We start from the raw sequence: 16,102 nt of genomic DNA, 5'->3' as shown, positions 1-16,102 counted from the left end.
TTTTTTTTTTTTTAAAGATTTTATTTATTTATTTGAGACAGAGAATGAGAGACAGAGAGCATGAGAGGGAGGAGGGTCAGAGGGAGAAGCAGACTCCCTGCCGAGCAGGGAGCCCGATGCGGGACTCGATCCCGGGACTCCAGGATCATGACCTGAGCCGAAGGCAGTCGCTTAACCAACTGAGCCACCCAGGCGCCCCAATGGAGCCATACATTCTTAAGCTGAATCCTGGCTCTGTAACTTACTAGCTGTGACCTTGGCCAAGTTATTCTCTTTTCTCAGAAGTATAGTAATACTTACTTCATAGGTTGATATGAAGATTAAATGAAATGATATACATAAAGCACTTGACTCTGGGACTGTAAAGGAGTCAGACCTCAGTGGGTAGGTTATTTACTTTTATTATTATCGATAGAAGGAAAGGCACTGGCAAAAGGACAAAATGCTACATTCTATGTTGCTCTCAAATGGTAAAATCTGTGTGGCTCTTGCGCCACCCCCCTGAGCCCCAGCTCCTTGTAAAATGAGGATACTAGTAGAACCTACATTATGGGGGCGCCTGGTGTCTCAGTCGTTTGTGTCCGACCCTTGGTTTTGGCTCAGGTCATGATCTCAGGGTCATGAGATCGAGCCCCACGTCGGGCTCTGCACTCAGGGCAGAGTCTGCTTGAGATTCTTACCCCTCCCTCACCTACCCCCTTTGCTTCTCCCCCCTGCTTGCCCTCTCTCTCTCTCAAATAAGTAAATAAAATCTTAAAAAAAAAAAAAAAAGAACCTACGTCATGGGGTTGTTGTCAGGATTAGATGAACTAATGCCTAGCATATAGTAAGCCCTCAATATATTGGAGCAATGCTGCTGCTGATGAAAGACATCTATCCCAGGGTGTCAGGCTCAGGAGACACAAAAAAGAATCAACTGCATTTCCTGCCCTCAGAATGCTTCAGTCCAGTGGGGGATATAGTCAGAGGCCACTCCCTCCTTTCCATTTCTCCCCATGCTGTCACATTTCAGGCCTGGATCAGGGCCAGGCGGCCAAGTGATTCTGACTATTTTATCCTGCTGGGAAGCTGGCTCTAAAAATGACCAGGCCAGACCTGCTAGGTCTGAACACACACACACACACACACACACACACACACACACGCTCACCTCTGCTGGTGAGAACCGCATTCCCAGCTCTGCAGAATCCCTGACTGCCTCAGGCTGCTGGAGCCAAAGCATCACATGCTCTGAATAATCAAGCCATCCAGAAAGTTCCCTGTGGTGAGCTGGGCACCACACTCTGGTCTGCACCCTTGGGGCCAGGCAGCCAGAAATATCACAAAAAGCCTGCCCTCTCAGCTGAGCTCCTGTCCCCAGCTTGCTGGAGCCACAGGGCACAGGCAGTTTAAAAACCCAGCTCCTTCCCTTTCCTGATGCCTTCTCCTCTCCATGAAACCATGTGTATTTCTCACCCAAGACCTATTTTTACAGAGCCCAACAAAACATTCTCAGTTGGCTCAGTGACCATGGTCCCAATTTCTCCGACCTTAGAGAGTAAAAACCACTGAGGGTCAGAGAAAGACACAGTGGGAGGTGAATGGAACCAGTTCAATACACTCGGTTCTGTGGAAGCAGGAGTGAAGTTGTTCTTTCAAGCGGATGTCAAAGCTGTCACCTTGCAGCTGCTCACCGGCTGCAGGCTGGAGACACACAGCCTGTCCGATGCTGTGTGTGTTGTGCACAGTGATGGGGGCCATGCCTGGTTCCCCGTTCTGCCCAGCACTCGGCACCAAACACAGCGCCACAATGAACGCTCCATCATGGCAATCCTAACAGCCTGAACTGCTCCCGCTCAGTGCTTGCCATGCTTGTAATTAAATAACTGCATGTGAAATTATTTGTTTAATGCGTGCCTCTCTGACAAGACTGTCAGCAACCTGGGGGGAGAGACTGCCCCCGGTGTTGTTCATGATTGCATCCCCGGTGCTTAGAATGGGATCTGGCATGTACCTGGCACTCAATAAATGTTTGTTGAATGAACAGATGAGCACAGATGGCAAAGATGGCCAATGGGTCAGCCCACCTGCCAATCTTGAAAGCCTACACTGCTCTAGATCCTGAGCACACTACCAGGCCAAAGGAAGCTGCCCTTAGGCCCTTCACTTCCAGATGCAGACAGTGTTATGGGAAAGGGTGGGGGGAGGGGTTTGTTAATACCTAAGAGTCTGCCTCCTAGAAAGTCTACCCATTGACAAAAGAGACTAAATGGAGTGGGAAGCAGGCTTGTCTGCTGGTTAACTAGGGCCTTCTCTTTGCCTCTAGTTGTTGATTTGGGGCAGTTGGTCTGGGAGTAGATGGATGATTTCAGCCTGGAGTTCATGGAATGGACTTTATAGAACTGTTACAGTACACAAGGAGTAAATTGATGTGTACATATTTACTACAGGACCTGACAGTGCATCCAGTGCTCAGGAATGCTCTGTCGAATTACTGTGGTTTCTATCAATCCTCTGCCCAGGGACGAAAGACACCTTGGATGGAGACCTTCAGGGCGGAAGTCCAGTGCTAGGTGCCCGGCTTCCCCAAGGCATCTCCTGGGGGCCAGCCTGGCCAGACCACAGGCAAGAGGAAGTGAACCATCTAAGTGGTAGAAACACAACTCAAACTGACTTAGGTTAAAGTTGGCCCACACATCCCTTAAGTTCAGACAGCAGACTTGCTTTGTGCACAACCGGATCCAGGAGCTCAAACACTATCAGGATGTCTCCTCCCTGACGCCATCACCCTATACTGTCTTCTGTGTGAGCGCCAGTCTCAGAGAGGCTCAAGTCCCCATGGCGGCTTCCATGCTACCTCATGCTCCCACAGAAAAGAGAAAGGGCCCCTTCCTCAGAGTTCCGGTCAAACCCCCAGAACTGAGTCTCATTGGCTGTAATTGAGTCACATGACCTCTCCAAAGCAATCACTGTGGCCAGGGTTTGCAAGGCTCTGATTGGCGGAACGGAGTCACATGCCCACCTCTGGGCTACCGGCTGGAGTCCCGCTCTGCAGACAGGGAGGGGAGGGTCCTCAAGCCGCACAGAGTTGATGTTGCCAGAGAAGGGAGAATGTTGCTGGGGCAGCAAAATAAATATGCACTGCAGATTGCAAACCTCTCTTCAGGTCAGATGACAAGAGCAATGTTACAGTGAGGCCAATGTTACAGTGAGGCCAAACAAACGTCAATTCTGTCAGACAAATAAAGTGATAGGATCTGGAAGGATTCCCAGAGGGCAATGGGGCATTAGTCAGCCATGTGCCAAAAACCTGTTTTATCGGGCCCATATCAGGGTGTCTCCAGCACTAAAATAAGGGAGGCCCCCAACACTTAGTAAGCTAGAAAAATAATACTCGAATGCAATATTCTAAAAACCAAAATTAATGCAAAAAATCCACAACAAAATTAGGGGCTTAGATGAAAGTTTGCCATGATCATTTTTCATTCTGGAAATTCCTAAGCATAAGTTTACTGATGAATCATGCACTACAGCAATAGCACAGTCTTCATTCATTCGACAAATGTTTAATGAGTATTTATTATAAATCTGGCACCATAAGAGAAATACAGTTGATCTGGTTCCTACCCCTGGGGAGTTCATAATCTGTAATCTGAATGGCAAGACCCACTGGTATACATCACCTCTATATATTGTGATTCATGTTTTAATGAAGGCCCAAAAACTTGCTGTGGGAGCCCAAGAAAAGCATTTAAAGATTTTTTTTTTTTTTTTTTTAATTCATGAGAGAGCGAGAGAGAAAGGCAGAGGGAGAAGCAGGCTCCCAAGGAGCAGGGAGCCCGATGCGGGACTCGATCCCAGGACCCTGAGATCATGACCTGAGCCGAAGGCAGACGCTTAACCATCTGAGCCACCCAGGCGCCCTAAGAAAAGCATTTAAAAAACGTTTTTATAAAATAAAATAAGTCCTGGGGATATACCGTACAGCATGGTGACTGTAGTTACAGTACTGTATGTTTGAAAGTTGCTAAGAAAGTTAAAAGTTCTTATCACAAGAAAAAAAATTGTAACTGTGTTGGTGATGAATGGTAATTAGACTTATTGTGGTGATCATTTTGCAATATATGCATAGATCAAATTATTGGTTGTACACCTGAAACCAATATAATGTTATTGTCAATTATATCTCAATGAAGAATCTTTTTATTATGAAAATGTTGAAGCATACAGAAAAGTAGAAAGGACTGTAAACTGAATACCTACATATAGATCACACAGATTCAACAATTGTAAACATTTTACCATATTTACTTCATCTCACTATATGTTAAATTTGTGGCTAAAACATTTGAAAGTTAATTACAGATATTCCAGCACTTGAGCCCTAAACACTTCAGCATGCATTTCCCACCCCCCAAAAATAAGAGTTCTCCTCCATAACCACAATACACTTACCTCAACTCACAAAATTAACAATCATTTCCTACATCATCTGATACCCAGTTCATAGATTTCCCCCATTGTCCAAAAACATGGTCTCAATAGCTTAAAAAAAAAAAAACCAAGATACAATCAAGAATCATATCTTATATTTAGTTGTTAAGACTCTTCGATCTCTTTAAATCTAGAAACTCCTCTCCCATTGCTTTTGCTTTTGTTTTGTCTTCAGGACATTGACTTTTAAGAGATCATGCCTGTTGTCTTATAAACTGTCCCACCTTCTGGATTTGTCTGGTTGCTTTCCTGGGTGTTATTCCATGTGTTCCTCTACCCCTGAAATTCCTATAAACTGAAGCTAGCTTTAAAGACCTGATTGGATTTAGGCTCAACATTTTTGGCAAAAGCCAAAACAGATGGAGCTGTGGAGTCTACTGCATCCTATTAGAAGGCACAGAAAGCTGGTTGTCCCATCATTGGCAATGCTGTGTGGTCCCTGGGTTAAGGTGGTAACAGACAGAGGAGAAAGGAACTGGGAAGGATGGTAAAGTCTTCACAGTGACATTTGGATAGGGCTTTAAAGAGTGTGTAGGAGCCTATTGGGTGGAGAAAAAGGAAGAGGAAGGGTTTTCCAGGCATAGATGGAGACACAGTGTTGGGAAAGAGCATGACCAGCTTTAGGAAGTCGGAGGTGGTAGCCGAATGTGGTTGAGAATTGTTATAATGACACCAAGCACTTAAGGCGAGTTTACTGTGTTCCAGGAACTATGCTAAGTGACTCATTTAATTCTTCACACAGTCCTATGGAATGGGTGCTACCACCCCCATTTTAAGGGTGTGGAGTCAAGGTTGAGTGATATGTGGTAACTTGTCAAAGGTTACATAGCTAGAAACAGGCAGACTCGGGATTTGAATCTGGTTGCCTGACTGCTGAGCCTCTGCGTTTAAGAATCACCAAGCTCGGGGCGCCTGGGTGGCTCAGTCGTTAAGCGTCTGCCTTCGGCTCAGGTCATGATCCCAGGGTCCTGGGATCGAGTCCCACATCGGGCTCCCTGCTCAGCAGGAAGCCTGCTTCTCCCTCTCCCACTCCCCCTGCTTGTGTTCCTGCTCTCGCTATATCTCTCTCTGTCAAATAAATAAATAAAATCTTTAAAAAAAAAAAAGAATCACCAAGCTCTATGTTAAGGTGACAGGGCAAAGGAGTTGGGGAGGCAGGTTGGGGGCAGGTGGAGACAGGCCTTCTCAGTCATTCTGAGTTTGGACGTTACTCCAGCGGCAGTGGGGAGCAAGTGAAGGTTTCCTGGTCTGGGCGGCAGGGCTGCCTGGGAACGTGCACCAGGGAACTCAGGCCTGTGAAGGATGAGTGGACAGCCACTGGGGTGAGCTCTTAGGGGGCAAGCCAGGCATTCCTTCAGGCCAGCAGGACCTGGCAAGCAGAGGTGGAGGGAGGAATTCAAGTGCCTCCCAGGCTTGTGAGCTGACCCTTACTCTCCCAGGCATGGGAGTGGGGGAAGGATTTAGGGGCGGGGTGGGCTGGGAGCAGGGCAGACACCGGGTTGGCCCCGCACTCTGGGCCCCCAGAGCCCTGCAGGCCGCTGGGGATCCACCGCATCATCCCAGAGACCCAGCAACCTGTGGGCCACATCCCAGTGAGACGTGAGCAGCAAGACCGGCCGGAAGGACCAGCCTTAACCTCCAAGAACCAGAGAGGGGAAGCGACTGGCCCAAGATCACACAGTCAGATCTCGGCAGAGACAGGACTAGTTGTGTCGTGTCTCTTAATTCCAAGTCTGCTACTCTTTCAGGATGGAGTCTATTTCAAAATCAAAGAGGGACCAAGACACAACCGCTTTGGACTAGCCACCGGGTTGCCCAATACTCTGGGGAATACTTCATTTTTTAATCTGTATTTTCCCACTTTGGGAATCCTCTCTGAGGGATAGGGTATCCTCCCCGGTTGGTTCTTGTCGCACAGCCTCTCAGCCATTGGGTTATCCCCTATCCCCACCCCCCACCCCAGTCTGGGGTGGAGAGTCCCCGCTTCCTGGGCCCTTGCAGTCCATCCTTCAGCCTAGGCAGGGAAGGTGCACAGATGGAGTGACAGGAACTGCTTTCGGGCCAAGCTGCCTGGTTCAAATCTCTGCCCTCACTCACCAGCTCTGCAGCCTTGAGCTGGTCACGTCCCCTTTCTGTGCTTCTGTTTTTTCATTTTTGTTTATTTATTTTTTAAAGATTTTATTTATTTATTTGACAGAAAGAGAGATAGGGAGAGCAGGAACAGAAGCAGGGGGAGTGGGAGAGGGAGAAGCAGGCTCCCCGCTGAGCAGGGAGCCCGATGCAGGGCTCGATCCCAGGACCCTGGGATCATGACCTGAGCTGAAGGCAGACGCTTAACAACTGAACCACCCAGGCGCCCCTGTTTTTTCATTTTTAAATTGGTGAAAATAACAGTGCTTCATAGGGTTCGGGATGAGGATTAAATAACATAAGTAGTATTTAAGGACCTAGTAAGGCACTTGCCACATGATAAAGGCTGGTTATTATTATTAACCTGGGAGTCAGGAGGCTTGGGTGTCTGCCACTAATTTACCTATGAATTGGACAAACCTTCCAGATCTGGAACAAAACCTGCCTCCTTCACAAAGTGCACCCAGATTAACTGCACTCAATTTAAAGCCTTCCTTGATTTCCAGTATTTAAAGCACAGCTGATGTGATCTAAACTAACTAAGATTGGGGTGGGGAAGGGCATCCTGTGTCCCCCCTCCCCGCCCCATAGCACTAACTTAGACTCAGAAGGCCTGGGGCTTGCAGTTCAGGCACACCACCCCCCCCACCCCCGCCCCAGCTACTCACTTGGGTAAATCACTTCATCTCTGTGATTCCGTATCCTCTGTCAAATGGGGGTAATAATCCCTCTTTTATCTGTTTTGAAAGATGAAAAATGCAGATTCCTGACTACTTTAAGAATGGAAGGAAACAAACATACGAAGTGTTTTTTCAAAGCATATTTAATAACCTGGAAAAGTGATGCCAACATATAACGTTTACTTCCCTATTGTGAATTTTTTGTTTAAGGATTTTGCAGAAAGATGCATTAATATATTCTCATGGTAACACATTCACGGTATAATGTTCATCAGAAAAGGGCAGTCAATTGTATATGAAATATGACCCTTACTTCATTTTTAAGGAGTATAAATACACTGAAAACAAAAATAAATAAAGGTAAGGAAATCCACCAACGTGTTACCTCTGGGTGGTAGGATTACTGATAACTATTGTCTTCCTCTCTATTTTTCTCTATTTCCCTTTTTCTAACAAGTATACTATTTTTATAAACAGAAGACAATGACACTGATTTTTAAAGAAAAATGATGTGTTTGAAAATATTCAAGGCTAAGCCGAAGCAAGTTAGAGGTCACCTGCGTGTGAGTAATCAGAAACCTTTAAGATGAAAATTCTGCCTTTAGGGAGCACCCTGTCCCCTAGCCCTGGGTAAGTCGTTTTATTTTCTTTGAAAGCCCCACGCAGAGCTCCCCACTCCTTCGGCTTCCAGAATTTCCCCAGCTTCCTTGGCCCAGAGTTCCTGCTTCTGAAGTCAGGCTTGGCCAGGGAAGCTGTGGGCTGTGCCCTGGGGAGCTGGAGAAGACCCCCAAATCCCTGCAGTTACCAGCTTACTACTTAGTGAGCTGAGGAGGCCTGTTATTTACCAGTCTAAAAAAACTCACTGGGGCACTGGTGCTCCCTCACTCTGGGTTATTATGCCTCTTCTGCATGTTCTTTACAGGCCTCGAGGACCTTCTTGGGAGTCCCCCACAGCTTTACCATGATTTACAATAAAGGTTTGCAGCTCACAATCCTTCAGTGGCTCCTCATTTCCTTCAGGGTGGGTATCTGCCAATTTCCTTAGTCTGGCATTTAAGTGCCTGTACCTTCTGAACCAACTTCTCTCGCATCTCCCATGGGTGCATCAAATGGTCTGCTAGCCAGCTGCACGGCAGGCCAGGAAGGAACAGCAAGGAGCAAGGAGAGCCGGGTGTACGAACACAGCTGGGAAAGTAGTCTGAGCAAGCACAGACGTTCTAAAGGGCCTGTCACTTCTCAGGGCCAGGCAATTATTCCTTGGTGGTATCTTCCAATGTCTTTTAAAGAAAATCCGGAAATCTGGATCTTTATGTGAAATCTCCTGATTTTTTTTTTTTTAATACTGGCAGCTAATTCGCAAAACACATTTGGCCAGTCGGCTGACTGTAATTTGTGACTTCTCATAGGAACACATTGAACTTTTCTCCCTCTGTACCTTTGCTTTTGCTCTTTCCACTGCCAAGAACACCCTCCCACTCATCTGGGTCTGGTGAACTCCACCTATTCTGTCAGACCCAGCTGAACACCACCTCTTCCGCGAGCATCCCTGGATGACCTTGGCTGGAAGTGACCTCTCCCTCCTTGGGGCTGCACCAGGCTCCATGCCTGCCCATCTCATGCCACAGCTAATTTCAATGAGTCCCATCTCCCCTGGTAGACAGTGAGCTCCTGGAATATTCAACAAGTATTTAAGAAGGACCTGCTTTGTTGCAGGCATCAAGCTAAGAATGCGGCCTAGAACAAGATGGATAGACTTTGCCCTGATGGAATAGAGAGTCTACTGCAGGGGACAGAGCTTAAATAAATCATTCCCAAGATACCTAATTCCAATTGCGATGAGTTTTACAGAGTTAAGAAAGTTTATAAAAGGAGCTTAATCCAGGCAGGAGGATTAAGCAGGTCACGAGGCAGCTTGGGGGAAGCATTAGCCCTCCGGGCTGCCACATAAGGTTGCACAGTCTGTATACTGCACAAAGGTAACCAGCTGAGAAGGCAGACGGGAGCTGAAGCCCAGTTCCTGCTTGCTTGCCCAAGCTGTGCCCTTTTCTATTTTGCAGAAAGGCAGGGGCAGTGTTTAGTTTCTCTGACCACCCCCCCACAATCTCCCTCTCAAAAGCTGCTCTAAATGTAGGATCTAAGTAAGAATGGTGACCTCCCTATATATACGCAGCCTCAAGAGATGTCCCCGCTTTCCCTTTCTACCAGAATATACTCCCTAAATCCTTACTTGAGAGATTCTGGGGATCAAGGTGGGCATCTCTGAGAAAGTGATATAGGAGCTAGAGACTGAAGGATAAGGGGCCAGGCAGATAGAAGTATGAAGAACAACAGCATGTACGAGGCCTCTGAGGACAGAAAGTACCATGGCTGAAGGACCCGTAAGGGGCTAGCGCGGCTGAAGCGTGGACAAAATGGGGAAGAGCAGCAAGGGGTGGGCCGAGTAGTGACCAGGCCATATTAGGGGGTTTGATTCTTATCCTGAAATGTCTTCTATATCCCCCTCCCTAACCAGGTTGCTGATGGGTGTCACTGCTTATGGGCAGGCCCACAGAGCACACGGTAACAGAAACTACCGAGCACCCACCACAAGACACACACTGTGCTGGGGCCACACATCTAGTTCATTCTTCCTTTCCCATCCTCCTAAGGGAGTAAGTATCCTTTGATTCCAACTGAACAGATGAGAAAATTGAGGCACACAGAAGATGAGTGGCCTGCCCAATGTTACCTGGCTACTCAGGGGTGGGCAGGGACTCACGCCCAGGTCTGTGGGATTCTGAGCCCCTCCTTTTGGTTGCCATGTAACAATGACCCTTAGGAATGAACTAGAAGGCACAAGGAGTCCAGAGCCTTGCCACTCAGAGTGGGGTCTGGGGGCCTGCGGTATTGGTATCACCTGGAAACTTGTCAGAAATACAGGCTTTCAAGTTCCATCCCAGTCCTACTGACTTCGAATCTGCACTTTACCAGACTCATTATGTACACATCACAGGCTGAGAAGCACCAGAGAATAATCCAAGCAATAACTGCTTTTGCAACCCCTTACACAACAGTCTCGTGTCTCACGGGCCAAGTCTCCAGGAACTTGAAAACAGTTTATTCTAACCAAATTTGCCAGAATTGTTAGCTCCTCCGTCCATCCACCTGCCCCAGTTTTGCCTTCTGTTGTGACCCCAAGAGAAAGACCCAGAATGTACCATCAACTCCAGGGAGGCGCTGGAGGCGCTCTGCTTCTGCTCAATTTCTTAGTATGATCTGCTCTCATCCAGGAATAAATGTAAAGCTATTTGACCCTTCTCCTGGTTAATTACTGCTCCAAGTCATCTCCCATTTGGAGCGCACTCTGACCCCCAGATCATGTTCTGGGACCCACCTTTCGCAAGACAATTCCCTTTCTTAGTCCGCATACCAAAGGAGGCAAGATGGTTTGCTGAAAAAGATGAGTGGGTGAGAAAAGGCTGGCTTCTCTTTCAGCGTTAAGGCCACATGTTCTGTGACTCTAGGAAACTCCCACCTCCACTTCCCCACTGACATCTGAGAAATGGGTACGATGGACAGGACTAGTAATCACTAGATGAAGGGCGTGGCAGGTAGCCTCAAGGAAGTTCAGTGGCCTAGGTGAAAAAGGAAGGTGTCGTGGGGACTGTGGCGAAAGAGAAAGATGTACTGCCCTAAAAAAGGCGGCCGCACTCAGCATTAGGCATTGTCCTGGGAAATATGGGTCCGGTGTGGCCATGTTATTCTAATTTTTCAAGGGTTGGGAATCTGATGTTCCCCCTACGGAATATCATATGGTGTTTAAATACCGGTATCTGCTTAAATTTAAACAACACTCCGTGGGTCAAACACAAACCAGGTGCAGGGAAGATCTGCCCGTGGGCCGCCAGCTGCCTGGCCTGGATGCCATCCTAATGGTGTAAGTTTATGACTCCATCCTACGTGCCGCTCTTTCAGAAGGCCGAAAAGCGGCTGCTGCAAAGGCGGCGGAATCTGCGCCCGCCGGGGCCGCCCGACCCTCCCCGCCGCGGCCCCGGCGCCCATCGGTGCCCCCTCCCAGGCCTCTGCCGCAGAGGGCCGTGCGCAGGCACGCAGCCCCGTCCGTGGTGGCGGCGACGGGCGCACGTCGCTTTCTTCGCACCCTCCCTACCTGCTCGCCCGCCGTGCCCGCAGCGCCGCAGCGGTGACTCAGCCTCTGGCGTCCCGGGCGCGGCGGGGGGAGGGGCGAGGGCGGGGAGGGGAGGGGAGGGAGGAGGAAGGAGGAAAGACGGGAAAGGGAGGGGGCCGAGAAGTGGCCTCGGAGGGAGGAGAGAAGAGGAGAGGGAGGGCTAGAGAGGAGGGAGGAGGGAGGGCTAGAGAGGAGGGAGGGCGGAGAGGAGGGGCCAGAGGGGGGAGGGGTTCGGGGAGGGAGGAGGAAGGAGGGGAGGGGCTCGAGGGAGGCCGAAGCCCCGCCCCCTGCCCCTGGGGACCTCCCAAGGTCAGGCTGGCTGGGGGCGGGAAGCCGGGTGGAGAAGAGCGGAGCGGCGCGGCTGAAGCGGAGAAGGGAGGGTCGTATGCTCCCCGCAGCTGATCCCCACTCCCGGATGAGCGTGTGGACGCGCGCTTCCTAGCTACACCGACAGGCCCACCCTTCCCTTGTTGGACTAGCGGAAGGGAATGCACCTTTAGCCGTGGACTTTTAGTGAGCACCTCCCGGTGGGGGTTTGGGTCCTGGGCAGAGACCGAGACGAAGGAGCCTGAGCCCTGCGTCCGGGGCGGGGGGGGGGGGGGGCTTGCGGGCGGGCTAGAGATAGCCCGCACCTCCTCTCCTACAAGTGCAAGTTTGAGGGGAGAAATGATGTGCTGGTGCATTTTGCTGGGCTTACACAAATAGCTGTAACACAAGGTTGAATTTGGAAGGTGCCCCAAGGAAGTTTCCTTAGCAACTTTTTGATAATATAAATGAATCTATGAATGAATGAAATGTGCAATGGGAGCATATATGTGTGTATATGAGGGCACAGTTTTTTTTTTAAATGTCTTTTTGTACGTGTGTTCATATATGTTTGGGAGGATGTATAGGAGTGTGTGTGTGTGTGTGTGTCTTGAATGATATGTCTATGTATGCTTATACATGTAAGCATATTGATAGCTGTGTATGAATTTGTGTGCCTATAATGTGTCTCTGTGGATATGCACAGGTGTTTATGTGCCTCAATGTTAAACGTGTGTGTACGTATGAGATCTACGAGCATGCCTGAGTTTGTATGTAAGTATGCATACGTACGTGAATTTGTAGGTTTGTGTATGTGACTACATGTCCTTGGGTATGTATTGCTTTTATGTGCCAATGTTATATATGTGTGTGTGTATGGGGGACTGCGTGTGTCTTGGTGAGATTGTGTTATGCGTGTGTGTGTGTGTGTGTGTGTAGGAGAATACATTTGTGAGCCGGTGACCAGTGCATGTGTGTGTCTGTATGTATAAGTGAGAACATATGTGTTTTTCAGAGTCTGAATGGATACAACTGTGTATGTATCTTGATGTATCTCTGTAGTCATTCTGCTGATTCAGTCTGAGATAAGGACATGTGCTTCTTTCCAGTTTTATTGAAAAATAACATACATCATTGTCTGTTTCAGGTGTACAGCATGATTTACGTCTATTGTGAAATAATTACCACAATAGGTTCAGCCAACATCTATCTTCTTATATAGATACAAGATACAACAAAGAGAAAGAAGAAAAAAGGGGAAAAAGTTCTCCTTGTGATGAGAACTCTTAGGATTTACTCTTAACAACTTTCCGACGTATCCTACAGGAGTGTTAGCCGTAGTCATCATGTTGTGCCCAGCATCTCTAGTACTTACTTATTTCTCACTGGAAGTTTGTGTTTTCTGACCACCTTCCTCCATTTTCCCTTCCGCTCTCCCTCTGGGAACCACAAGTCTGATCTCTTTTTCTATCACTTGTTTTTTGTTTGTTTTTGTTTTTAGATTCCACATTTAAGTGAGATTCTACAGTACTTCTGTTTCTCTGACTTACTCCACTTAGCATAAGGCCTACAAGATCCATCCATATTGTGGCAAATGATAGGATTTCCTTGTTTTTTTAGGGCCATGTGATTCTTAAGGGTTGGGCTGGTGGAGGTGCTTCTTGGAGGAAGAGACCCTTGGTGGGGGGGGGGGGGGCTCCGTGGAAGGGGTAAAAAGCCCTGGTTGTGCTGGCCCAGGGACCATCCGGAGCAGTGGGAGGCTGGGTGAACAAGGTAAGCTAAAGCAAGACCTTGAACTCCAGCACCAGTCTTTGTCGCCTTCTCTGGCTTCCTGGGCCCTCTCAGGTGCTCGGTCTGTTTCTCTCGTGGCCTCGTCACGGTTCATCTTGCCCGTGCTGGTCAAGTGCCTGTTCCTGTTTTCACTGCTAGGAAGGGTGCCTCGGACTCCGGAGGCTGCATGCCTTCTCAACCGCCAGAGCAGGGGCTTGCCGCCTCAGCACTCTTAACATTGGAGGCCAGATAATTCAGTGACATGGGGCTGCCCTGGGCACTGTAGGATGTTTGGCAGCATCCTTGGTCTCTATACTGGATGCCAGTCACACTTCCCTCCCCAATTGTGACAACCAAAATGTCTCTAGACAGGTCCAAATGTCCCCTGGGGACAGAATCCTCCCCTGATTGAGAACCACTGCGCTAGACTATCCTGCCTCCCTGGGGAAATGTTTCTTGAGGGGCTGCACCATGCCATCTCCACCTGGTCCAGTGGCTTCAGCTGTCCCCTCTTCTTCCACAGGGATCCTCACTTTCATTCCGGTAGCCCCTTGCTTCTGCCACAAACAGAAGGTTGACCAGCTGGGCCACCTTGCTCAGCAACTCAACCCCCCTGAACCCCAGCCACAGAAAGCTTGGCACCTGATACATCGACAGCTCTTATTCTTATCATTCAAGTCACAGGGGATCCCTGGGGTCAGAACGTGGAGAAAGAGGGCCCCAAGCCAGCCAACTCTCTCTGGCCCAGAGCTGTGGACGCTGCTGGTTCTGCGAGTTTGCTTTCCTGCTTCAGTGAGAATACAATGCTATAGTGCTGAGCCAAAGCTGGTCCCATTTGACGCTATCATAATTATGCTATTTTGTTTTTGCAAATAAAACAGCCTGACTTTCCCCACCATCAGGGCCTGATTTTAATGTGCAGAGCTGCCTCGTAGCCAGAGCAGGTGCTCAGGAGGGGCAAGGTGGAGCCATGAGCAGGGCTCTCGACATGTCCAGTCCTGGGCAGGGTGTCCGCGCTGCTGGGCAGGGCCTGGGTGGCAGGTGGAGGAGAGAGCTTGTGCAGCTCTGCAACACAAGCAGGAGGCCTCAGGTTCCTGCTACAACAGCCGCAGAGGACCTCCACATCACCCCTGTCTCCGCTGCTCCGGAAGCTCCTTCTCCTGATGTGTGTTCCTTTGCCGCACCAGCTCTCCTTCTGCTCCTTCTATTCTCCCGCAGCCTGTGTGGTGTGCCTGTGTTTGCAGGGCCTCGTTCCCTTTCTTCTTGGGAGGCTGCAGAGCAAAGCAGTTAAAGGTGGGGGGTTCTGGCACCTTATCACCTGAGTCTGTGTGATCTCGGGCAAGGCCCTTCTCTCAGTGCCTCAGCTTCCTCATTGCTAAAGTGGGGATACTGAGAGGCACGGTCTGGCAGGACTAAATGAGATAATGTGTGTAAAGGATGCAAGGCCTCTAGGGGCCCCTAATGACAAGCAGCTACCACCATTACCCATTATTCTTTAGGAACAAGGAAAGGCGCATGAACACTTGTTAATTGCCAGGCCCTGTGCTCAGCCCTGAACAATTTTTTTTTTCTCATTTGATCCCTTCAACAGCTCTGTAAGGAAAGCGCTATTATTAGTCTCACAGCGGAGAAGAGGAAGTTCAGATGTGATGATGCTAAGTGACTTACTCAGGGTGACGGAGCTAAGAGGAGTCGGAACCCAAGTGTTGTCCCTGCAAAGCCTAATCACCCCGATCTTCTCTGCTGAAAGCAGATTTCACCATAGGAAGCGGGGCTCCTCTCCAGCTGGGGTGGGCAGGGGAAATGTGGGAGACAGGGAGAAGGCGGTGGGGGGGAGGAGGTCCCTGGGCAGAGGAGGGATTTGGCTTAAAAGGGATCAGGGCGTCTGGGTGGCTCAGCCAGTTGGGCATCCTACTCTTGATTTCAGCTCAGGTCATGATCTCAAGGTCATTGGATGGAGCCCCACATTGGGCTCCATGCTGGGTGCAGAGCCTGCTTAAGATTCTCTCTCCCTCTCCCTCTGCCGCTCGCACTCTCCTCTCTCTCTTAAGAAAAAAAGTTAAGGGGCGCCTGGGTGGCTCAGTTGGTTAGGCATCCACCTTCAGCTCAGGTCATGATCCCGGGGTCCTGGGATCGAGTGCCGCGTCGGGCTCCCTTTTCAGTGGGGAGCCTGCTTCTCCCTCTCCCTCTGCCTGCCTCTCTCTCTCTCTGTCAAATAAATAAAATCTTCAAAGAAAAAAAAGTTAAAAAAATAAAGGGATGAAGTTGCCCTTTTTCAGCTTTTGATGAAATCCCTAGCACAGTAGGCTGTGGTCTCATGGCCTCCAAGAGGTGTTGCCAAGTTTTTATTAGTGCATTAAGTTTATTTTTATTCCGAGCCACGGTATACATTGTCCCAGTGCTTTTGTTTGAGTTGGGTTGTAGGAAAGGTACGGAGGGCATTCAGTCACAGGAACAGATGGGAGGCCCATTGTAGAGCTAATGCCAGAGAAAGATGGTGCTCTTATCAGGAGCTGTGAGAACGTGGCCAGGTGAGTGTATAAGAGAGGTTGGTCTGAGACACTGGGGAGGGTATGTG

The 16,102-nt window shown here is 49.0% G+C and overlaps 1 long non-coding RNA gene across 1 annotated transcript in view; it reads right to left on the bottom strand.

Annotated features, from left to right (window-relative positions):
- LOC102729284 (uncharacterized) overlaps nt 1-11,491 on the bottom strand; it is a 36,681-nt gene extending 25,190 nt beyond the window's left edge. The window contains exons 1-2 of the long non-coding RNA XR_014146956.1: nt 11,431-11,491; nt 7,272-7,340 (exon numbers count right to left, since the gene is read on the bottom strand). This is a non-coding gene — a long non-coding RNA (uncharacterized LOC102729284). The remainder of the gene's footprint in view (nt 1-7,271; nt 7,341-11,430) is intronic.
- Between the last annotated feature and the right edge of the window lie 4,611 nt (nt 11,492-16,102).

The sequence above is a fragment of the Leptonychotes weddellii genome, chromosome 7 (assembly GCF_054177405.1).
Source record: "Leptonychotes weddellii isolate Sample4059 chromosome 7, ASM5417740v2, whole genome shotgun sequence".
NCBI lineage: Eukaryota > Metazoa > Chordata > Mammalia > Carnivora > Phocidae > Leptonychotes > Leptonychotes weddellii.
The sequence above is the reverse complement of the archived record's forward strand: the minus strand, read 5'-3'. Positions and strand labels throughout refer to the sequence as shown.